Genomic DNA, 26,669 nt, shown 5'->3' on the forward strand with positions numbered 1-26,669 from the left:
TAGCGACCCCACACATTCAAAATGGAGACATTTTTTTTACTAAAATTAATTTGTTTTTGATCATGTATTAGTTTGCTATACTATGTTGCAAATAAACATGAATTTTAGATGACATTTAGTCTATATAATGTATATTATTATGGACGGAGGCAGAAAATCCAGGTGTAGATTACTGCACAGTGAGGATTTAATTTTCCTTGGATATGTACAGTCAGTCCAGCTTGTATTTACAAGGCTGAGAATTAATACTGAACAAACAATAACTCAAACTATGAATTATGAAAGAGCTGCAGCATCTGAAACTGACCACAATGAACATTTGACAGATAAACAGTACCACAGTGCTTCAGTTTCAGCTTCAGCTTGTCATGTCTTTTATGGATTGGGATTGTCCCTGTCAACTCAACATATATTTTTTATTAGTAAGTTTTTTTTTGTTTTTTTTTTATCAATTATTAGAAATTTCAGGCAACCCCATTTGAATTCCAGGCGACCCCACGTGGGGTCCCGACCCCAAGGTTGAAAAACACTACCTTACAGGAACCATAATGAGCTCCTTTAGTAGAAATAGTGGTTCAAACTTCTCCCTAAAAATGTAATCTTACACATCAGTGGACTAGTGTCTCTATAATGTTCAAATTTGCTTACATATAAGGATCATAAACAGGTATTAAGTGGGATAATCCTCCCCAAAACACCTGCACGACACCATGACTCAGACCCTTCGCCTCTGCATCTCCATGGCGACGCCACTCCTCTCGCCAGGCGCCAGGGTCACCCACTCAGGCGAGCTCATTAGGGCTGTTGTCACGTCGGCCATCCCGCCCCTGGGTGCCTTTGAAGATGACACTGTGTGTGTATGTGTGTGTGTGTGTGTGTGTCACTGCATGTGTGCATATGGCTGCGAGTCCTCATGTGTGAAAGCCAGGGTAAGTGTGTGTGCGTTTGTTTGTGTGTTTGTGTGTGCATTTCAGGAGGAGGTGAGCCTGTGTGGATAATCAGATATAGTGGCTCAGGACTGTGTTCTTAGCAGTGGCTTGTTGTCACATCTTGGTGTTCAGTCCCACATCCTTTAGAAAAAAGCACATATACAGAGGCTAAAGTTCAGTTGTATCACACTGACATACACATTCATGGTACACACAACCCTTTCCTAGAGGTCACAGCAGTACATGTGATGAAACTTAAGTGTGATTGATCGGTTGGAGCAAAGGGCAACATGGATGGATTTAAATGAAACAACAAATGAGACAAATGAAACATAGAACTTCCGTAAATTGAAGTATTACTTTGGGAGATTTAATTCTGTTTGTGATGAATTTATCTCTTTGTCATTTGCTCGGGGCTTTATCTCAACCTCTGGGGTCTTGTCTTTACTTATTAATCAGCAGCGACTTTGTCACAGTGTGGCAGAATGCTCAATAATAGATTGGGAGAGAAGTCATGTGACTCGCAGACACATACACCCACACAAATTGTACATGCAAATCATGCCAACGGTTCAAAAAAAAAAAGGAAAGAATACGGGGAACAGAAACAACCACCCGGCGTCTCCACCTCACTAACATGAGGTGAAATTACATAAAGGCTCCGGGGAGGTGCTCCTATTATAACCCGTCCCTCGGCTCAGTCAGCTGAGGTAATCTAGCAATCTGCAGAGTCAGGCTCAGAGACTACCTGAACTGTCCTATCAATCATACTTGGACATTAAAGGCTATTTGCATCTCATCTCTAAGTAAGAGAGGACAACATAATTAACAGAAAAGCTTTTACATAGACGACACAAAAGATAAAACTGCTGTCATTTTTCTAATCTGTCCATACTCTTGAGAATGAGAAAGTATTGACACTAGGGCTAGGAAGATTACACTGGTCTACAATTTTTTAGAAATGATTTGCTTCAGAGATCAAATGTGCTAAATGTTACGTATTTTAATAAGATTAATTGGAAAATAAATGACAAAAGTGCCGGTTTGCTGAGGTTTTCAAGGTATATGATTAAGTGTTATTACACATATATATTGGTTTATGTACATTTATATAATACTTTTATAAATCTTCCACTAAATAGAACCTGTAAAGTGAATGTATTCTAATGTGCAGACAGTGTTTTGAAGTAGATCTTGTAGCTCTGAGACAAATATTCCTTTTGAGTCAAACCCATTCTCTCATTAATTCTTGAGTTTCACATTTTGACCCAAGGCTGTATCTTGGAAAGTTCAGCCAACCACCATTTTTGACTTGATTTTTCTTTATCAGTGACTCTCATGTGGTAAAATTTCATTACTTTTATTCTGGAAGCATTTTCCATGTAGACCAGTGTTTTCTGATACGTATCGATTTGCTGACATGTACGTGCACCGGTAGAAAAGCTGTGAGTGAATGAAAAGTTCGGAATGATATCGCGATGCGTCGGTTATTGAATGTTTGCATTGATAAAATTCGATCTGTTCAATAGAATATATTTTTACTGGCATTTAAAAGTGCTACTCTTTATTTGGGTAAAGTTTTTTTTTTCTTCAGACCCACGTTAACGTACGCCGTGGATTCGCAGATGTGTACACTGCACACTAACAGTATGAACTCAGCGGATGAATACTGTAATGTCTGTATCTGAATCTGAACGACATAGAAGGGAGGTGACGATGTGTGGTTTCTTAATGTGTACTTTTTACTATATCAACTGTATTGAATACTGCTGTACATACCGGAGATACTTCCTTAAACAGTGACATACATATCCAGCAGCGCATCCCAGAATACCTTGCGCAGGTGTCTCTTAAAGTGACAGAACATTTTTCTGTATTCTGTGTTGGGTTTGAATCGTATCGTATTGCATCTTGAGATACCTGATTTATATATATATATATATAAAAAATTATTAGACCATCAAAAGTCATCAAAAACAATGGTTATGCACTCAAGTCCTAACTCCTGTGTGTATCATGTGACTAAAACAGACAGAAAAGAAAACATGGAACGCCTAAAAGCAAAGTTTTTGTCAGTACAATGCCATAGATATTGATGTAAAAACTGAAGTGATTTTAGTTATTATCAAGAAAACATGGAAAATGGGTAGGTATCACATCTGAAATTAAACTGTTATGAGCTATTTTTGTTGTTATCATAATATTTGTCCAAACACATGTACCTTCAGTTGTACCAGGCATTAAAATGAACAAGAAATTGAAGAAAACAAGGGGTGGTCGAAGAATTTTCTCCGATTTTGTCCGACTTGATATCAATTTCTGACGAGAACCGCATGTTTTGAATATTTGCATAAAGCTTAAAAAATCCAAGTGTTAACGGACAGTAATTTGACATTTTTCGTCTTAAAATTTTATCTCCCCAAATTTTGCTCTACATAATGTTAAAGTGCTCATAAATACCTACTCAAATATGTATAATACATGCATATAAGTTAGTCTGCTGACATGACAGAGACTGTTGAACACCAAATGTGCCCACGTGTTACCCCTTGATTGGACCCTGTGAAGTTGGCGCTTTCAACATGGTTGTACTTTTGGAGTCAGCCTCAAGTGGCCATTTGAGGAAGTGCAGGTATAGACACCTGGACGTTGCTCTATAATATGCATTTAATAGGAATAACAGCACCAGTGGCAGGTTTACTACTCATGTCTACTGGTTTACTACTCATATCACAGCTAAAATTAGATCTGTTCCGTATTTATGCTGTAGTTTGGAAGCTAATGAGGTCCACAGTGAGTTTGAAGACTGCAATTGACAATCGTTATTTCTTGATCCCTCACCTCTCGCTTAGTGATTTGTTCACATTTCTCTTGTATTTTACAGATGTACTAACTCCTACGCTTTGTTTCCTGTGTGTTTTCTGAACGGGGCTGACTGCACTGGCCAGGCTCCAGAGTGGATTCAGTGTGACACTGTCTCTTCGAGGGCCTCATGAAAGGAGGCTCGGCTCCCCTCAGAATGGCCTGAGAGCTTGTCAGTGGGCTGCCTGTCAGCACACAGCCAGGCCAGGGACATTTGATGTACCACACGAGGATGAGAGGACAGATGGGAAGAAGCAAGAGATGGATGGAAGGGGAATAGAAAAGGATGGCAAAACTGGTGGAAAATAACACTAGGGCAACTGTGAGGGAAAAACTAATATACAGAGTTGATTTTCCCCTTTTCAAAGAACATGTTCATTAATAAGGTAGGGAAAGTCTGGAAATGCTTCAAAAAATAGGACACAATGGCCCTGTAGCGCACTGGTATGTTCTATCAAGAATCAATAGCACTTTTCCACAGCACTTCTTCACATTTATTCTGGAATGACGTCTGTGTAAACGAAATGGTGGGATCATTTGGTCCCACCTTTATCGCAGCTTTGTAACGCCTCTGGCGGTACTAAGAGAGCCGTGATAAAGGTGGAATCATGATGATGGAATTCTATGTAATGTGTTTGATGATGTATTGCGTGTGCGACCCCAATGCTGAGGGATTTAAAAATGAGCGTGGGTTATGTACGGTAAACAAACATATCAACGCCACCAGAAAGATGTCAAACTGGGGAGACGCCGAGATCTGCAAGCTGTTGTTATTTCGGATGGAGGATTCTATCCATGCTAACATTTGTGGAACGGTGAAAGACGGGCCAACTCTGGAGAGCTCTATGCTAAGGGTATTTCCAATGCACAAGTTATACATCACACGACATGGTGCGTTGCCTCACCGCCCCTTAGATTCCAGAACACAGGTCCACTGTGTAGAAGTCCAGCCTGTCTCACCTCTGTTACTCCTTTGGCTTGGCTGTGGAAATCGGTCAATGGTGGAAAAAAGGTGGGATCATCATCTCACCTTTTTTCTGGGAACTCCGTGTAAAAGTGGTCAATAACAACTTGAATTTGTGAGGTGGTCAGGTTCTGCTGCTATGTTACAGTCCTGTGGTCTTGATGCAGGAGATCAACCTCCCAGTAGAAGCAGGTGGTACTTTCACTGGAGGATAACAACAAATTAAGTCCATATATGACTTCCCATCAGTGCTTAATAGTAACTACATCTGTAACCATTTCCATGTTCTAAACCATTAACATATGGAGCATTATAAGTAAGGGAAAAATTTTAATATTTCAAAAATTCATGAAAAATTTAAATTTGTCAAAACTGTTACCAAACTTTGTAGACATTATCCCAAGGAAGATACATATTAAATTTGAAATGAATTTGACCAGTAGTTTAGTCAGAGAAGATGTTTGAAGAAGGTGGTAACAAAGACAATGATGAAGACGCTGATGTCAAAGATGCCAATGATGAAGACGCCAGTGACAAAGACGCCATTGTCGAAGATGCTGATGGTAACGATGGTGATGACGAAGATGACCATGATGACGACAATTCAATTCAATTCAATTCAACTTTATTTGTATAGCCCAATATCACAACAAGGTTATCTCAAAGGGCTTTACAGAGTCAGTTAGAGTAAACAACAGTCAAATGAACAGCAAGAAAATGAGTAGTGTCCAGGGCATCCCCCGTCCTTAGACCCTCCTTCTCGGCAAGGAAAAACTCAAAACCCAGTGGGAAAAGGGAGAAACCTCGGGGAGAACCACAGTGAAGGAGAGATCCACTCCCATGGACGGACAGGCTATAGATGCAGCAGGACTGATGGACGTCCATTTGCAGATGTAGTTCTAGTCTACAAGGATGCAGTAGGGTGGACACATGGGGGGTCCATCCCGCTGGATGAGACAGGCAGGGGCGAGGAGGCCCATCCACAGTGGTGAGGCCGAGGACGTCTATCCAGACAGGTGGGGGAGGGGGTCAGGACACAGGACAGGGCAGGACACAGATGGGTCAGCGCAGATCCTGTCGTCATTGGCTCCCAAGTGGTTACAACTGAAAAAGTAGCCACTCCCCCGGAGGGGAGTGGGGAAAGGGGACATCGGGTGAATAGCACTGCACAAACTAAGTTGGCTAAATATTAAAAATATAAGTGCAGACCAGAATGGTACGTAGAACCAGAAACAGGTGATAGGACTCAGTGCCTGTACTTCCCCCAGCATTCTTGCTCCTAGGGCAGCTTAGACTGAACTGTGGGTTCAGTCTGGTTTGAACTAGCCTGACCATAAGCTTTTTCAAATAGGAATGTTTTTAGCCTGACCTTAAATGTAGAGACTGTGTCGGCCTCTTTAATGTTAACTGGAAGCTGAATCCATAAAACAGGAGCTTGGTAACTAAAGGCTCTAGCTCCTACTGTACTTTTACAGACCCTGGGAACTACCAGTAGACCTGCATTCTGAGAACGAAGGGTTCTGTTGGGATGGTACGGCACCAGAGCATCTCTGAGATAAGAGGGGCCCATACCATTAATGGTCTTGTATGTGAGGAGGAGGATTTTGAATCTAATTCTAAACTCGATTGGAAGCCAGTGAAGGGCTTGGAGCACAGGGGTGATGTGTTCTCTTCTATTTGTTCCTGTTAGTAGTCTCGCTGCCGCGTTCTGAACCAGTTGATAACTTTTTAGAGAGCTTTTAGGACATGCTACGAGAAGGGAGTTGCAGTGATCTAATCTAGATGTAACAAACGCATGAACTAATTTTTCTGCATCATTTTTAGAAAGAATATTTCTAATTTTGGCTATGTTGCGCAGGTGGAAGAAGGCGGTTCTGCAGGCTTGGTTAATATGTGGTTTAAATGATAGATCTGGGTCAAATAGAACTCCTAGGTTTCTAACTGTGGTGCTAGAGGCTACACTCACATTGTCCAGAGTGACTATCTGGTCAGATAGGGAGTCTCTTGCATTTTTAGGGCCTATTATAATGACCTCTGTTTTTTCAGGGTTAAGTAAAAGATAATTAGCGCTCATCCAGGTTTTAATGTCACGGACACAGGAACTTAGTTTATCTACTTGTCTGGTCTGATCAGGTTTAATCGATAAATACAGTTGTGTATCATCTGCGTAACAGTGAAACTTAATGCCATGTTTTCTAATAATGTTACCTAAAGGCAGCATGTATAGTGTAAACAAAATGGGCCCGAGGACCGACCCTTGTGGCACGCCGCAACTAACTCTGGAATATGTTGATGATTGTTGGTTTACATTAACAAACTGGTACCTATTAGATAAATAGGACACGACACTGGATACAGCGCCTTCAATATAGCCTGTTAGCTATAATCAGTGTTCTTCATAGAGAGATAGGCGGGGATTTGTATAATTCACTGTCTATGATGCAGAATTGAATAAAAAGAACCTGAATGTGCATTAAGGGCAAAGGTACAAGCCTAAACACCCATAATCTCAGACCCCTCAGACGGTGCTGCATGCTGCACGAAATGTTGCAAGGTATGTTGGTCATCTTTATCTGACAGAACAAAATGAGTTTAGATGGAGAGACACCATTGTACTGGCATAAATCACCTCTATCCTAATATTTTATTGAATGTGAGGAATGTGAACAAGCATGAATGTGAGAAAACAGAAGTATATTCAGGGTGTGATTTATTGGGGGGATCAACCCTCCCTCTGGTTTTTACATCCCTACTTCTGCTCAGTTAATTTCATCCTCGGGGGGGGGGGGTCAACAAACCAACTGAAATAACAGAAAGGATGTGACAGCTTTCTTACACCTATATCCTACATTACTGGCACAAACATTCACCTAAACAATGCCCCCCCCCCCCCCCCCCATGCTCCAAAAACAAACAAACAAACAAAAAAAACAACACAACCCCCTCTCCGTTTTTTTTTTTTTTTTTTTTTTTGACAAATCGCACTGAGTATATTTACAAATGAAATTATTTTGACAAGTATGAAAAATGTACATATGCCATCACAGCTGTTGATCAGGGGTGTTAACCTACACAGCTATGGGGGGGCCCAAGGGAGAGGGGGGGCCCATGGGAAGTTAAGATTTTTTTTCCCTGTTGTTCAACTAAATTACATGATGAATATCGACCTATATGCAAGCTTCACGCATTAGATTTTATAAATTGGTATATTATTGCATTCCAAAAAAGTAAAGACTGCTGTCACTACTCTGTGAACACCCCTTGAGAAAAGCGCACAATGGTTCACTCCACACGGAGTTTGAGAAACGCACCTTGCTTGTTAGGCTAAGTTCTCTCCATTGAAAGCACATCGGCAAGAGCATTGGACTTTAAAGACCTCATCAGGGATTTTGCCAGTAAGAAGACCTGTCAGTGGGCATTTTCTGTAGAGTAAACTGGAATGTATAGAATTGAGCTATTTTTATTTTTTGGAATACTTGTTCAAATCTGTTTGTTTTTGCCTTTTTTGTATCTTTACAGGAAAATGACTATTGAGTCATGTTTTGTTTGGTTACCTTTTATGACATATTACACTGGTCAACAACAAAGTTTTTTGAGCTGATTTAGGATAATTTTGGTGTGTTGAATCCAAAAATCACATTAATTTTGCTCAATCAGGTCAACTTTCTTAACTATGCTACATTGGCTTTTTAACATTTTTGCTTACATTTATGGGCATTTTCACATCATATGATACAAAATTCTTTCATATTTCTTGCAATAAACGAGTTCTGAAGATTTTACTTTTGCCAATTTATGATTAATGTTGTTTTTAATATTACAGGTGAATGAAATGGCTTCGACTAGAAGATCTTGCAAAAATAAGCCTGACGTATTCTGCTACATCTGCGGTGAATACACCATTGTACCTAACAGGAATGAAGTGATCAAATGATTTTTTTTTCTCTTAAAACCTATTTTGGGTGAGAACTCTATGAAAAATCAACTGATAAAGTCACAAAAATGTAATCAATTTTGTGAGAAGATCAAATTTTTCAAAATCAAATTAGCAAAAAAACCTGACCTGATTGAGAAAAACAGATGTCATTTTTGGATTTAGTGGTGCAAAATGGTCCTAATTCAGTTGAAAAAACCTAGACAACTTGCAAAAAACATTTTTTTGTAACCCAGTGTTATTATAGGCTGTTGAAAAATTTGGCCCATTCTTGTACACTCAGGAAATATAATGGGTAAATACAGTCTTGCGTGGTTGTGTTCTCTTATACAGTAGCTTAAGCAGATTTGCGAATTATGGTTAAATCATAATGTTAGCCCTGTGATATAGCCATTGTGTTGGTGGGTAAGGCCCTTGGCAGATGGGTGTGTGTATGTGTGTGTGTGTGTGTGTGTGTGTCAGAGGGGGGTCCATCAGGACTTTTTGTGTATGGGCCCAGAATATGGTGCTACGGCCCTGTATGCCATACTGTTGTAAATTTTGTGGAGTTGAGCTTGTAACGATTATCTAATCTAATTTCTGCAAACATACGTCTAAAGTACAGCTGAAACTGCATACATTCAAAGATCGCTCAAATATGACCCCTGCCCTGACTCTAAAATGGGTCACTGATGTACTGGTGGATGTTCAGAGTGTTTACTGTGCACATGCGTGGGTAGCACTGATGCTAAGCTAGTCTCTTGGAAGTCTTGTGTTATGTTAGTGTGGTTTTATGATCACAAACACAAACAGAAGAGGAGCTGTAAGATTTGCAATACGACACTATAATGATACTAAAAATAGCCTCAAAGTATGGACTCAAACACTTTGGTGTAGCACAATTACAACAGGCTTCAAAGTTACATTAATCCTGACCTACATTTAAAATGCTGTTTAGAAAGAGTATCACTGTTTCTCTTTCAATAGCATAAAGACAAGAGGAAAATGGTTAGATGCCTTCACATGCAGCATCCTCATTAAATGCACATAAATAGTTCGAATCACAAAGCTGAATTCACTTTTTATCATTTCACTTTCACACCCTGCAGAGTCTCTATCTCTATAATGCTGCTACCTCTGCCTCTTCATTTACCGTGGATGTCTTTATCATAAAACAATAATGGGCTGATCATATCAAAAACATAGAAAACAATTGCTTTAACCCTTTCATGCACAAATTATGAGAACCTTAATCAAAAATTTTTCCTGAGCGTTTTTATTCCTCTTTAGGCATGAAAAAAACAATGCGATTGATAAATTTCTTCTGAAAAAAAAAAAAAAAAAAAAAAAATAATAATAATAATAATAATTTTAAAAAAATCAAAAATACATAAAAAATAATAATGAAAAAAAAAATTCTTATGAACCTATTTTTCATTAATTTGCAAAAATGTCCCCTCAGCTTGACACCACACGTTTAATTTTTGACGCACAGAAACATGAATTCAGTGATGAATTGTGCGAAAACTATGGGGAGGGCTCGTGATTCTGGGGGTTTATGCTCAGGAGGGATCTACATAATGTTACCAATTCATGTCAGAAAAGATATGTAGTGTCTTAAAACTTTAATAAAGATATGTGTAAAAAAAACAAAACAAAAAAAAAAACAACAACAAAAAGAACAACAAAATCCATGAATATACAAGAGAACAGCTGTAGAATAGCTGTCCACTGTAGTGACCAGTATGCATGAAAGGGTTTAACAGAATTTGAAGGATGACATTTGTTTCTATAGACTTGTGGATGCAGAGTTTAATGATTACCCAGATTTTGCGCAGTCCAGCCCGTAATCAGCCGACATGAGGAGTGTAGGTGAACGGCCTGTGATCTCTGGTGCTTTGGGAGCGCTCCAGCCACACTACAGGCACTGCACCATTTGTTGCCCTAATTAAGAATTCATTGGCCACTAACGATGAGTTCTGACCTCCATTTCCTGCACCTTTGTCTCATCCACAGCATAGTAAATCAGCCTGGAGTGATCATCTTGACACACACACACATACACACACATGCGGAATAACTGGTATACGACGGCATGCAGCAGAAACAGGAGGAGCTACAGGACAAGAGAGATGAAAGAGGAAAAGCAGGAGGAAAGTGGAGAGAAAAAGGACGATTACAGAGGAGAAAGGAAAGGAAAGCGGGATGAATGGGCTAATGAGTTGGCCAGTCTCCAAAGCTAACCACATAAGATGCGGAGTGAGGCTGGCATAAGTACGGAGCCTTGGGGAATGCCTCTGGTACTGATAAACACATCCAACTGTCTGTCTGAGCTGTTATCTGTTGCACTGTGAGCTGAATACGCCACTGTTATCCCTGTAGGAGATGGGAACACCACTAATCTCCCCCTGAGGTGACAAATACACCTTCACATCATCCAGATGCTGGAGTGTTGAACCTTGTTATTGTTACAGTATGTGTAAAGTATGGAGCTATTTGACCGCCATGTCAATTATAAAACAATATTTACATGCACAGTCTGTACAGTATAATATTCCATTATTATTATTACCCCACCCCCACCCAAAAGGGGAGGCAAGGGGGATTGTTTTTGGTTCGGTTTCTTTGTTAACACTTTAGCAGCAAAACTATTGGTTGAATTCACGCCACATTGGGTTTATAGATTGCCAGTGACCCAGAATAGATGTCATTACATTTTGGGAAAAGTAGGTCAAAGTTCACATTTTTTATGAATTGTTAAAATCTTGTTTTTTTTTTTCCTATTTACTTATAATGGGCAAAATTTCAAATGTCTCTAAAAACATCAATTTTGTTTCAATTTACTTCAGACTTGGCACATATATAGAGGTAATTGATATGCTGACATCAGCACATGCAAAAACATGATGACATCAGCTGGATTGATGCGAAAATAAGCTACAATACGTGCGAGAGGTGGGGTTTGTTGTGCCTGGAACCACTTGTTCAGTAAACGTCAATGCTCCAGTTTTGTTAGGGGTGTATTAATGGCATACAGGGGTTGGACAAAATAATGGAAACACCTTCACCTCAAGATGATAATGCCCCAATCCATACAGCTAGAATCGTTAAAGAATGGCATGAGGAACATTCTAATGAAGTTGAGCATCTCGTATGGCCGGCACAGTCCCCAGACCTCAACATTATTGAGCATTTATGGTCAGTTTTAGAGATTCAAGTAAGACGTCCATTTCCACCGCCATCGTCTCTAAAAGAGTTGGAGGGTATTCTAACTGAAGAATGGCTTAAAATTCCTTTGGAAACAATTCACAAGTTGTATGAATCAATACCTCGGAGAATTGAGGCTGTAATTGCCGCAAAAGGCGGACCTACACCATATTAAATTATATTTTGTTGATTTTTTAAGGTGTTTCCATTATTTTGTCCAACCCCTGTATGTGCATATTAGGCTACATTCAGACTGCAGGCAAATGTGGCTCAAATGTGATTTTTTTGCTCATATGTTACCTGTATCCAATCTGTTAAAGACAGTTTGAACAGCACAAATCCAATTTTTTTCAAATCCAACCCAGGCCACTTTCATATGTGGTCCTAAATATGATATGTATCTGATATTTTGCATTGTGACTTCAGTCTGAATGGCCAGGTTGCATTTATTTGGTCTTTAGCTCATTGAAATGCAACACATCACAATTCTGTGTCCCAAGAGGAGGAGCGGTGGGAAAAACATATTTACGTACATAAACACAGTGCATGTCCGCATGGTATTACATCAGAACCTCTTTTATGCCTGTGGGTCACTTCAGGGTCACATTCAGTTCATACTCAAAACTGATAGAAGTCGCATTTAATTTGTAATATGAACGAGCCCACAAAAAGATCGGATTTCACCCAAAAATCCAAATTGTATATTAAAACCTACTGTTTGAATATAGCCTTATTCAGGTTTGAGTAACAGTCACTGGGTATATTTGTGTGTGTGTGTGTTTATACATACATACATACATATATATATACACACACACATATATAGTAATCAAACCCATGAGAGAGTTTTTAGAATATAGGTCTCAGCTGGCAGTTTGCGACTCACAGTCTCTTGTCGCTTTAGTCACCTCTGTTTGTTTACTCTAATCCAATTAGCCAACAGTTTTGTAGGCTGGAGTAAAGATGTATGGCTGTAGAAGCCAATAAAGGCCCCATTTTTAGTCAGGAGAAACAACTGCTTTTAAATCATCATCATCAAAAGATTTGGATATCAACAAGTTTCTAGATATGAGCTAATATTGCAATGCCGACCTTTTCAAGAATGCGGTTGAAAGACCAAAAGACTGGGATTTTACAATGAAACAAACTAGCACAGGACCCCCAGTCACATGTCATCTATCTGATCAAAATACAGAAATGTCAGGGCATCATCGCACTCCACAGCTGCATACATATAAACAATACTAGCAGGGTATTCCTTAGTAGTAGGGAATATTATTTTAATAACAAGCAGCTGAAGTGTGTACGTCAGCACCGTTAGTTTTTGTTCTGAATTGTCACAGAGAACAAACCTGTTGTTAGCATATTTGAACCTGAAGGTGCTTCATTATCACATCAGCTGTGCAGTTAACACCCTTATAACCCACAGGAACTCACAGCTCTGAAATATGAAATTCTACTGATTATTCTAATCTGTCTGTCTGTCTGTCTGTCTGTCTGTCTGTCTATCTATCTATCTATCTATCTATCTATCTATCTATCTATCTATCTATCTATCTATCTATCTATCTATCTATCTATCTATGTGTCAAACTGCCATGTGAAAATGACACATGCCAATAAATGGGTGCATTTATTTAACTTGACTCTTTCACTTATGATGGTTTTACCATGCAAACCTCATACCCAGATTGTCAGACAGTTCCTAACCCACATGATGATGCTGGAAAACACAGAGATACTATAGTTGCAAATACATCTGGTTGTGACTGCTGCTGTGCTGACTACCTGTGCAGGTGCATCTTCAGCCAAGTGACGTAAAAGAAATGCAAGCAATGGCATTTAGATAAGTGTCTCAGTAGAGTAACGAAGAAAGAGAGTTTGGTTTTTCTGTAATTATACTTCAGTAAAACTGCTGTTGAGAGCTACAGGGTGGGGAAGCAAAATTTACAATATTTTGAAGCAGGGATTGAAAGACAGTGGATGACCAATTAGTTTATTGAAAGTCATGAGAATTTATTTGCCACAAGAAAATGGACATAATAGAAAATGTTTTTATTCTATGTGTCCTCCTTCTTTCTCAATAACTGCCTTCACACGCTTCCTGAAACTTGCGCAAGTGTTCCTCAAATATTCGGGTGACAACTTCTCCCAATCTTCTTTAATAGTATCTTCTAGACTTTCTCGTAATAGTTTTGCTCATAGTCATTCTCTTCTTTCCATTATAAACAGTCTTTATGGACACTCCAACTATTTTTGAAATCTCCTTTCGTGTGACGAGTGCATTCAGCAAATCACACACTCTTTGACGTTTGCTTTCCTGATTACTCATATGGGCAAAAGTTTCTGAAAAGGTATGGATAATAGTGTTAGGTATGATTATGACATCAATATATGTTTGGTTTCAAAACAATTGACGTAGTGCCTGCTGAGAAAAAACAACTAAATGTTCATTGTAAATTTTGCTTCCCCACCCTGTAAGTCAGGTCACAATAGAAAACACTGCTGAAACATCAGTGCAGGCCAAACATCAGACTAGGGTCTCTGATTGGGTATCTTTAAGAGTTTACAAAATTTTGGATGGCATGTCAATGTCTGCTGGCTGCTACAGAAAATGGTAGTGTTCAGTCACAGGAATACTAGTATGTATCATGTACAGGGGTATCAACAGTGTTGGGAGTAATACGTTTCAAAAGTAATGCATTACAGTAACAGATTACTTTTTGCTGTAACACAGTAGTGTAAGGCATTACTAATCAATTCTCAGTAATATTTTACGACTGACATTTTTATGTTCAATAGCACTTGCATTACAACACACTTTTCACCCATAATTTATTTGCTCAAATGAAAAAAAAAAAACAGCAAGACCGTGAGACCCTAAGGAATTAAAAATGCATCGGAAAGTTCTATTTCCTGTTGGTATTCAGCCAATGGGTGAAGACAGCAGAAGACAGTCCATTGTCCACATGGACGTATGCTCATTACTAACCCTAACCCTGCTTTACAGAAGCGAGTTAGCATGATCCATATGATCAGGAATGACAAGGTAAGCTAACGCTTCTATGACTAGCTACCTCCGCCAAGGACAGCAGAGGTTATGTTTTTATCGGGGTTTGTTTGTTTGTCTGTCTGTCTGTCTGTTAGCAAGATAACTCAAAAAGTTAAGGACGGATTTGGATGAAATTTTCAGGAAATGTTGATACTGGCACAAGGTCCAAATGATAAAATTTTGGTGGTGATTGGGGGTGGGGGTTTTAATGAAATTTTCAGGAAATGTTGGAGGTGTTTGGGGGGAGACTGATCTGCCTTGGCGGAGGTCTGCGCTCTCTGTGTGCTTTTCTAGTTAGAATTCTTTATCGATTGCGAATTTATCTACGAGTATGTTGAAAAAAATGCATGTGATCCTGCTGGAATTCAAACATCGTAGACTGTAGTGTTACTTACGGAGCTGTACGTCCACATGTACTTAGGGGTGCAAATTTATGTGTCCCAAGGCTCTCCTATCTCTTGTATTGGGCCATTAATGACAAGAATTTGTATGTTACTCAAAAGTAATACAGGAGTCATGTAATGCATTACAATTCTGAGACAGTAATATTGTAAGGTAAGGAATGACTTTTTAATAACAGTAACAAGTAATGTACAGGGTGGGGAAGCAAAATTTACAATATTTTGAGGCAGGGATTGAAAGACAGTGTATGACCAACTAGTTTATTGAAAGTCATGAGAATTTATTTGCCACAAGAAAATTTACATAATAGAAAATGTTTTTATTCTATGTGTCCTCCTTCTTTCTCAATAACTGCCTTCACACGCTTCCTGAAACTTGCGCAAGTGTTCCTCAAATATTCGGGTGACAACTCCCATTCTTCTTTAATAGTATCTTTAAGAAAGTTGACATTGCTGTGTGATGTTCTGTTGGTAGCATGTTCTAAAACGCCTCAAATAGCAGAATCCAGAGGGTTTAGATCTGGGCTAGAAGGCGGCCATAAACATGATTCCCAAAAATTGCTAAAGTTGGATTTGTTGCTGTTGTCAACAAGTGTTTTGGTGTTCTTGTGTAAGATTTTAACTTCAAATCATATTTTACTGCATTTCTAACGGTCTTGTTGTCTACCTCAACTTCAATTCCCATTTTTCTCATGGATTTGGTTGGATCCTTTAGGATTTTGGATTTGAGAGCTTTAATAAAAGCTTTGGTACGTTTTTTGTTGCTTCCTCCACTTCCAGACTTTTTCGTAACAGTTTTGCTCATAGTCATTCTCTTCTTTCCATTATAAACAGTCTTTATGGACACTCCAACTATTTTTGAAATCTCCTTTGGTGTGACGAGTGCATTCAGCAAATCACACACTCTTTGACGTTTGCTTTCCTGATTACTCATATGGGCAAAAGTTTCTGAAAAGGTGTGGATAATAGTGTTAGGTATGATTATGACATCAATATATGTTTGGTTTCAAAACAACTGACGAAGTGCCTGCTGAGAAAAAACAACTAAATGTTCATTGTAAATTTTGCTTCCCCACCCTGTATTACAGATCAAAAGTAACTTGCACAACACCGGGTATCAAGAACCAGACTTTTCTGGGATTCCATGCAATTTCAGAAATGGTTTAACCGGGATACATTTCTTAGATACTTGACACATGTAAAAATAGTATAAGCATTTATTCATTGTAGCTTCATTGTATGGTTTTCTTACACTGTCACCTAATGTAGGGTATGACTTTTCACCGTTGTCGTGTCCTGAGCCGTTGTCTTTTGCTCCTTTCACCTTGTAGCCTGAACCCGGATCAGATATCAGAGATTGCGCTGCTCTTAACACTGCAGAAAACAAACATATATCCTGAGCATAAGCACTTCCCACCGCCAGAACAATATCAACTGATTTAAACTGCCACGGCTTTCCTGTCACCACAGGCAGGGCCGGGGCCTGGGCCTGGGCTTCGATATGCTTGGCTGAATATGAGCAGGACAGATTGCTCATTCACGCAACACAACGACAAAGACAGATCCTTCAAAGTCCCTCTCTGACACGCGCACATCCGAATGCACGAACTGGCATGCCGACAACACACACACACACACACACACACAAAGCTCAGCATGATAGATGGGAAAAGACACAAAGGTCAGCAGTCAGCAGGGCTTCACTTAGACAGGACTCGGGTTCTTTTACATCACCTTGACTTAGGAGATGGAGCTGACCCAAACCGATCTTTTCCACCGTCACTGCACTATAATATACAGTATAGGTCAGCAACAGTTTTAAAGAGCTACAACCCTAAACGCCTTCCACATTCCTCAATATTATTTAACCTTCAGTGAACTGTCCGGTGTTGCGACCCGACTGTTTCTCATTTCCCCTCCTCTGATATGTGAAGAAGAGATCCCATGTGGTTATGAGTGACGCGTGCATTTATCTTTTCCCCGTTTGCAGATCAGCACTTCCGTCAGCGTGATGGTATATCTCCCTGAAAAGCTACCCTCCAGGGGCTGTGATATACAGAACATACCATTCACACATACACAGACACATATACACACACACAGATTATTACACAACCTGTCACAGAGATGGTGAAGTGATTGGTTGTCAGATCTCTAGGCCCCCTGTCTCTAATGTGCTGCAAAAAAAAAAAAAAAAAAGAATCCTCCCATATCAGATTGACTCCCATTAATCCACTTTTTCATTTAAATGTCATGATTAACAAAGATTTTTGCAATAATTCTAAAATATGTACACAGCCAAATATGTCTTGGCAAATGTCAGCCCTTCATGTGGATTCTCTAAGAACCTGTTGCGGGGCAGACTGTGGCTCAGACTTTGTTTAACCTATCGTCATTGATCTGACACTCAACACAGAGCCAGTCTAATTAAAGCTCCTTTAATTGGCCTCAAAGGTCAGAGGTCAGCAGTTGACAATAGGATAACAAGTCTGAATGACATCTAACAAAACGTGACCTCATCTGTGAGGACTGCCAGTAGGTTTAGCTGATAAAATTAACTTGTTGATAAGATTTGGGAGGGAGCTTTTAACATTATGAACAAATGGCTTGGACACACCCACAGTGCGTATCTATCTAATTCAATCCCACAGAAACAACAAACACTCCATAAAGGCATGCCAGGCCAGTAGGTGGCAATGTGACGCACATTCCCGTTTTTTCTATGATGGATATTTAGATAGTAGAGGGTGGAGGGCAGTGGTTCTCAAACTTTTTACAGTGGAGGACCCAATGAAAGATACTTTTCTTTATTTTTAGCCGAGTACCCCCACCTCTCACTTCAGCATTTTTGATTGAAAAAAAAAAATAAGGCAAAGTTTGTTCCTGTGCCATTTACTGTAATATATAAGAATAACAACTTTTTAAAGTCAATTTTGTGTGCAAAATATAAACTGAAAAGTGTCCTCTTTTGTTGATAAGAAAAATAAATAAATGAATAAACCTTTCATCACCAAAAATTAATTATTTAGCTCATGCGTCTCAAACTCATTTTCTTAAAGGCGCCACATTCAGCCCGATTTGATCTGAAGTGAGCTGGACCAGTAGAATAACAGCATAATAACCTATAAATACTGGCAAGTCCAAATTTCTGTTTTTGTTTTAGTGCTAAAAAAAACCCCATTAAATTATAAAAAATACTTACTTTTATAAGCTATCCAAACAAAAAAGATGTGAATAACCTGAAAAACTCAAATTTTTTAAGAAAAATAAGTGCAATTTTAACAATATTATGCCTCAACTTAACATTTACACACATGCATCAGGAATTGGATCTAAAGACACTAAACACTTAGTAAAAGGTAGAAAATTGTTAAAATTGTGCCTAATTTTCTTTAGACATTTCAAGTTGTTCATATTTGTTCAGGTTATTCACATTTTATTGTAACAGAATAGTTTGTAAATGTAGATATTTTCCGAATTTAAAGTTATTTTTTTCACTAAAACAAAGACAAAAATTTGAAGTTGTAATTATTTATCGCATAATGTAATATTATTTTATTCACATCAAACCCAGAAGAAAATATGGAGTAATTGTTTTTTGTAGGTTATTATGCTATTATGAGTTTGACAGCCTTGACTGTGGAATTTTTTGCACATTACAAATTCATCCCTAGGGCCAGAGTGGAACCTTTGGCGAGCTGCATGTTTGAGACCTCTGATTTAGCTACTCAAATAAACTCATTTTGAATAATATAAATGTTCTTAAAATGTTACCAAAGCTTAAACAAGATGATTAACAATAAAACTATTATATGAATGTATTTATTGTGTTTTATATTTCAGTATTAATTCTCATTTATTTTGTATTCGGTACATGATGACTTATTTAATGTATTTTTCCCAAAAAATGTCAAGTACCTCCTGGGCTTCTTCCAAGTACCCCTGGGGGTACACATACCCCACTTTGGGAACCCCTGGTGTAGGGGATCATTATTAAAAAGCTCTGTCATTACCGCTGTTTCCTCTTTAATGTAAGAATCAAAGATGTCACTCAAGTATAGCACCGCAAACAAACGTGAAAGTTTTCCTTCCCCTCCTCGTTGTTCATAACCCCATGCTGGAAATTGTCCCACCGGCAGCTGCTAGTTTGTCTCAACCTGGTGCAAAACCGTTTAGAGCTGCAACCGATTAATCGACTAGGTGCTTGAAGTGAATGCAAAAAGCCCAGATTCGATTAATTGACTCGAATTGATTGAAGGGAGATATTCTATGGCAGTTTTCCTGAATTGAAGCTTCTTTGTGCATCACAATAAGTGTCCATGTGAAACACAACAGTGGAACCAATGTTTAACAGCAGAGAAATGAAGGAAACAAAGATTTGATTCAGGAGAATTGTGGTTGAATGATTTTTTTTTTTTATCACTTTGAGTCGATTAATCGGTTGCAGCTCTAAAACCGTTGTTTCTGGCGACTTTTAAAACGTGGACACTGTGGATCAAGTCACACCAAACACAGCAGAAGGAAAAGGCTTTTGTGTGAACTGGTGCGTAACGCAAATGAAATTATAAACTTGTAAGTGCTAGGGGCAAGACAAACATAATTAAGTCGTTATACCTTCACCATTATCGTTGCTGTTGCTACGGTTACAGATGCATATGTCTTATCCAAAGCAAAATTGGAGGTGTGGGAATCTGAGTGTGATGCCACTATTTGTGATGTTTTCTGTTTTCCCAGTTTACATCAAGACACACAAGATATAATTCATCAAATCTTCACTCGAAAAAGCGTGTTTTTAAAATCCCCAAATCCCAACACTGTTTATGTGGCAGCCAAAAGGTAGAGAAAAATATCCGTTTGGCAAAATATCCACATTAGTGTGGACGGGGCATAAATCAATGCATGTTTTCTCAACAGTCATTCCAAGGTCATTCACCTTAAATGGACCTTCTTAGAAATATGCTGGTGGTCCTGGTGGGCTTCGATCAACAGTTCATTCATCTGCTTCAGAGTCTGCTGAGATTCTGTTGACTGGCAGCTGGACTCAAGCTTCAGTTTAACTCATAAAGACACAAACAACCACTGGCGACCAAAAACATTTACCAATATAAAATGTTTAACAACTTCTGACACATTAATCCTATCAATCCATGTAAATAATTGGTGTAAAATACAGTTTGTCATCTTTTCATGGTCATCAGATATGACCCATTTGGACGTTCAGAGGCTCCGTAGTTACCATGGAAACACCGTCATCTTCTACATCATGGATTCACCAGTAAAACCCATGGAGTTTGACAGTGACAGTAGATGGACACACTTGATTTCTGTTCAGTTATTGATAAATTTTGTTGAAAAAGTCACACTTTCTTCATTTTTTTCTGTTTCTGATATTATGAGAATTAACTTTTATTCTGAGCTTTTATGAACATCTACATGATCTGTGAATTAAATATGGGAAAATACAATTTTTTATTAAAGAAACGCAAAATACAGAGGATATTGTAATAAACAGTGATAAATTGCTTAAGAAAAGTTAAATAGAGTAAAATTCATTTGGAAACTGCCAGGAAAGTAACACTGGGTCTTTATGGGTTAGGTTACACCAACAAGAATGTCAAAGATTGTGATGCTAATATTTAAACTTTTCAGTTTCCTCGTATCAGTGAGACAAAGTCCAACTTCTGTCCTAGTGGTCTACATTATCATGGGTATGTCCACTTGTTTTACAGTCTGTGATCTCCTCCAAAATTTACTGACTTTGTCTCTGGCTGTTGTTCCACCAAGATTATCTAAATTTGCTGTTGAAGTTTTTCCTGCTGAGAGTTAAACAAATGTGATACAAGTTGAGAGCAAAAGACTGGAAAAAGCACAGACGTCATTTTGGCTTAAAATGATGAAAAAAAATGTGCCCTCTCGGTGGATTTAAGTTGAGTAAATGGTGGTGATATGTGCTACTTCAACTGTAAAATAAATCGATGATGAACGCTTATATTTTGGTGACATTGTTTCAGTAAACATGTCCACCTTTTTTTTTTGGCTAAATGGGCCAAGCTACACACAATGTCTTCACTGTGTGGGCTGGAATCTGTTGTTTTCTTTGACAGTTTCTTCTGAATAAAATACACGCATCGTGACAAACTGTCTTTGAAAAGACTGTGTTGTTTATAGCTTGGTTCTTATTCTTGTAGCATTGAGGAAGCGTGACGAATCAACAGTTGTGTTCAACAACGACACAGTTGGTGGTTCCATGGTTCCTTCCAGGACACAACAAATCTGAAGGGCAGTGAGCTTGGCAACCTGCAGCCTCAGGTTGGAAAGAAGGCTTAAAGTAACAGGATTGGGAGTGTTTACTCTCTGGAGAAGGGATAGTAAAGTGGATTACAATGTAAATGACTTAAGATCGTTTGGTCAGTTTTGGTAATCTGGGAATCAGACCCAGCACAGAGGAAAATGTTTGATTTACTGTGGCTCAATCTGGGTTTGTTCACACTCAAACTGACCCCCCCCCCCAACATAGATCAGACCTGGTCAGTCACAACCATTTAGCTAATACGTGGCAGCTCAAATGGGATTTGATGCAATGATGGACAATCTTCTGAGATATTTCATGTCATACATTCATTTTTGTTGACTTTTGTTGGAAAGACAACTAGTCTGACATGAGGAAGAGCACCGGAATGCAGCATGACACGCTTTTGTGACAGACTGCTACAGTAGTAAAGAAGCAGAGATGTTTTTTCTTGTGTCTGAGAAACAGTAATGTGGACCGTCTATGACCAGCTGACGAGAACGTCAAAGAGATGTACAGCAGAGGTGATTTCTCTTACTGCAAGGGAAGCTCGGCTTCCCCTAAAATGACGAAAATTAAATGGTTAAATATGTTCAGTTGTGTTGACATTTCGTTCACTACAAATGTGTTAGAACACGTTTATCTCAAGGACGAGTTCGTTCAGAATCAGCTTTGTCACAAATCAGTGGACTCAATGTTGTTCACTTCTCATACATTCCCGTTGCGCTGTTTTCTCATACGATCTCTGCTCAGTGCATTTGCCCGTAGACGCTCAGCGTCCATGCACTTCAATGGGACTGAGTGGAACAGTTTTTTTCATTGCCTCAAAACTGGACGGTAATTGGATAAATGCCACGAGGTTGTCCCGCCCCCGGGCGCCCGGCGTCTCTGGGGGTGAATGGAGCTGTGGAGCTTGGCCGGGCTGGACGCCAGGCTGCCACGTGCTGATTGGAGGATCAGTCGAAAGGCTGAATCCCATTTGATTGACAGCTAGTTTGAGATCTACTCCTTCACTTGACAGAGTTCAGTTTAATACCGTCGCACATTCTGCAGGGAAATCGAGAGAGAAACCACTATGAAATTACTTGTTCATTTCTTGCACTGTAAATAAAACACACTCATTGTACTTCCTTCTTTCAATTTAACATAATTTCAACGTTTTCTTGTTTAGTTGGTACGATACAACCATTTTCTTAAAAAGGAATGGAGGGCCGAATTTATGTTTAAATAACTTGACTTTTTTTTTTTTTTTTTTTTTTGATGTAAGCCGACAATGAGCTTCCCCTCTCTGAAAGACGAGCAGCCGCCACTGATACACTGGGTGTCCCAAAAAAATGTATACACACTTCAGCAGCTGATAACTCAATTGTCTGTTTTTTCTTTGCAGATTAAACCCATTGGAATTAATGATGGCAGCCAGCCTAAACTTTGAAGAAAGGAAATTCACTTTAAAATGCTACTGGAAGTAAGAAAACACTGTTGAAGTGCAAAGACAATTTAGGAGGGAGTTTCAAAAAGAACCACCAATACCAGTCTGTCATGCCAAGTATTAGAGAAGACTTTGAAGATGAGGAATTTTATTTTCAGCAACATTGGGCACCCCCACACTACCATTGTGATGTTAGATCCTTCCTTGATGAAATCTTGCCAAACAGGGGGATTGGACGGAGGGGTTTCGTTGAATACCCTCCATGTACACCAGACCTCTCACCACTAGACTTTTTTTTATGGGGATCCCTAAAAGACAAAGTCTACGCTGTGAGACCTGCAACAGTCACTGAATTGAGAGCAGCCATTGAACGTAAATACACACAAATACCAAAGGAATTGTTTGGTGATGTGTGCGATTCCATTGCTTGGCGTCGTCAGCAGTGTCTGGACCAGAACGGACGTAAGTTTGATGTTTGCAAATTCTATTACATTTTGAAAATTAAATGAATTGTAATAAACACATACTTTACAATTATTTAAAGTGTGTATACATTTTTTGGGACACCCTGTATGATTGGTGAGTTTAATTTACCAGCTGATCAAACTATCAAACATTTCTGGAGGCTAATTCTGGGTTAAACATTGGTCTGTTGATACCAGCTACATTTCTCATATCAAGACCAAAGAGTTTGAAGAGTTGAGATAAAGTCAAAACAAAGACCCAAGCAGACCGACGGCAAGAGAATTAGGGAAAACTGAGCTTTTAAAAATAGCTCCGCAGGATTTTATTACAGAACATTTGACTGATATCTCCTCCCAAACAGCCAACAGCTCTAAAATTTCAATTAAAAATGAGTTTTAGAACATCTGAAGTAAAATGAGCTCCATCAAATCACAATAATGATTCGTCCTATTTGTCTAAAACTGAGACAAGAGGAAAATGCGAATAAAAATCTAAGACACAAGACTGCAGTACTACAACATTAGTTTATGTTGTGCAACATGGAAAAGCAAACAGTGGAAATGAGAATGAATTCCATGACTACTGCATTTCATCGCTGACATTAACCCATAAAGACCCAAACATCAACCTCTGACCAAAACCATCTACTGATCTAAACTGTTTAATACCTGTTAATCCTGTCAATCCATGTAAATAATTGGTGTAAAATGCAGTTTGTCATCTTTTCATGGTCATCAGATATGACCCATTTGGACGTTCAGGCTCCGTAGAAGAATGAATGAATTATTTATTTATTTTAAAAATGGGACAGTTCGTATTAATGAACATTAACATGTAAATATGGGAGATTATAGCCACAGTTACCGTGGAAACACCATCATTTTCTACAACACTGATTCACCAGTAAAACCCATGGAGTTGGATCAATGACAGTGGATGGAGACACTTGATTTATGTTCAGTTAATGATATATTTTACTGAAAAAGTCCTTTTTTCTTCAGTTATCAGCTTTTATATAATAACCATCAACTTTAACCTGAGCTTTTATGAACATCTATATGATCAGTACATTAAATATTTGAAAATACCTGATTTTCACCAAAAAAATGCAAAATATGGAGGATTTATTTTACAATAAATGGTGTTAAGAGATATTATAGCCACAGTTACTGTGGAAACACCATCATCTTCTACAACACTGATTCACCAGTAAAATCCATGGAGTTGAATCAATGACACTTGATGGAGACATTTGATTTACATTTAGTTAATGATATATTTTACTGAAAAAGTCACTTTTTTTCAGTTTTCTCTGCTTTTGATATAATAACTCTCAACTTTATTCTGAGCTTTTACGAACATCTATATCAGGGGTGTCAAAGTCATTTTAGTTCAGGGGCCATATCCTCCCAATTTGATCTGCAGTGGGCTGGACCAGTAAAATAATAACATAATAATATATAAATAATGCCAATTCCAAACATTTCAATGTGTTTTATAGTGGAAAAAAAGTAAAATTACATCATGGAAATGTTTACATCTATAAACTGTCCTTTTAAAAATGTGAATAACATGAACAACCAAGAAAAAAACTGACATTTATTAAGAAAAATAAGAGCAATTTTAATTATATTCTGCCTCTGCTTATCATTTGTAAATGCACATTACAACTTACAGATCACAATGGATCTACAAATTTACAAAATATTTTAGTAACTGGCAGAAAATTAGTAAAATTACACTTACTTCTCTTCACACATTTCTAGTTTTTCATATTTTTTTGTGAAAGGCTAGTTTGTAAATTTACACATTTTCATGTAATTTCACTTTTTTTTTTTTTTTTACACTAAAACAGAGGAAAAATTTGGAAGTGTCATGATTTGTAGGTTTTGATGGTAGTATTTTACTGCTCTGACCCACTTGAGACTAAAGTAGGGCTTTATATGGGCCCTAATGTAAAACGAATGACTGTTAATATCTTCAGTGTAATTTTTGCATTTCACAAATTTCATCCCGCGGGCCAGATTGGACCCTTTGGTGGGCCGGATTTGGCCCCCGGGCCGGATGTTTGAGACCTGTGATCTATATGATCAGTGCATTAAATATTAGAGAATACCTGATTTTCACTGGAAAAATGCAAAATGGAGGATTATTTTATAATAAATTGTGTTAAATCACATAGGAAATGTTAATTACATAGAAAAAAATCATTGGGGAACTGCCACAAAAGTAGCACTGGGTCTTTATGGATTAAAAATACTACACAGGACACTGCATCAAACTCAATCATATGCAATCCTCACAGATGACAATAAGCATCTAACTACATGCCATTCAGTGGAATTATGTCAACAGATGCCATACAGGCTTTGTTGTGGTCTAAGAATTGTTATCAGCTGTTGTATGCTGGCACACGTCAACTTAAACTCATCAGTAAGCGGGGAGTATTCACTCAAGTGTTGTCTCCCCAGCTGTGCGTTGGGAAACTAGGGAAAGCAGAGATCTCCTTGGCCGTGGCTGTCACTGTGTTGAGATAGACGGTGTAATTAGCGCTTAGTGCCAGCATCCAGGGCAGATCCACTGACTGGTAGGAGTCCACTGAGAGAGAGAGAAGGATGCTAGCTAAAAGGCCAGAGGCTGACTGACAGTGGATAGGATGTGAGAGGCAGGGAAAACAGAGGGGAGAAAGAGAGAGGCCAACAATAATGAGTAGCAGCTCTGGGCCGCTGAGTTTTATCTTCTTTTCTTTTTCCTCCCTCCTTCCATTGCATTGAAGGCCATGGGCCTGCAGTGCTGTGATGTCCCTTTCACTGCATGTAAGTGTCTGTTTTGACTACATGGAGAGGCAGAGGGGACTGCCACAGAGAAACATGCATTACAATAACACCCATTTTCTCATGTATAATGCATGTCCAGTCAGCATATTCATTCAGGATAATGGGAATACACAGAAAGCCTGCTCACATGGAAGGCCTGTCTGCATGAGAAGTCAGTGCAGTTTAAGGGACTGTGTTCAGCATGTATAGAGGAAAGTAAACTACAAATGACTTGATTTGAACCGAAGTGCTCATATTTTTATCTGTATGTTATTATATCAGGAACAAAATAAAACACATCTTACTGGGCTGAAAACTCCAATGGCCACTTGAGGTTAAATG

At 38.7% G+C, this 26,669-nt stretch overlaps 1 long non-coding RNA gene across 1 annotated transcript; it reads right to left on the minus strand.

The window, feature by feature from the left end:
* Positions 1 to 863: 863 nt before the first annotated feature.
* On the minus strand, positions 864 to 12,602 carry LOC115413298 (uncharacterized). Its single transcript, XR_003934446.1, has 3 exons — positions 12,440 to 12,602; positions 2,576 to 2,583; positions 864 to 883 (listed from the first exon to the last, which is right to left on the minus strand). It is a non-coding gene; the product is annotated as an uncharacterized LOC115413298 (long non-coding RNA).
* Between the last annotated feature and the right edge of the window lie 14,067 nt (positions 12,603 to 26,669).

The sequence above is a fragment of the Sphaeramia orbicularis genome, chromosome 22 (assembly GCF_902148855.1).
Source record: "Sphaeramia orbicularis chromosome 22, fSphaOr1.1, whole genome shotgun sequence".
Lineage (NCBI taxonomy): Eukaryota > Metazoa > Chordata > Actinopteri > Kurtiformes > Apogonidae > Sphaeramia > Sphaeramia orbicularis.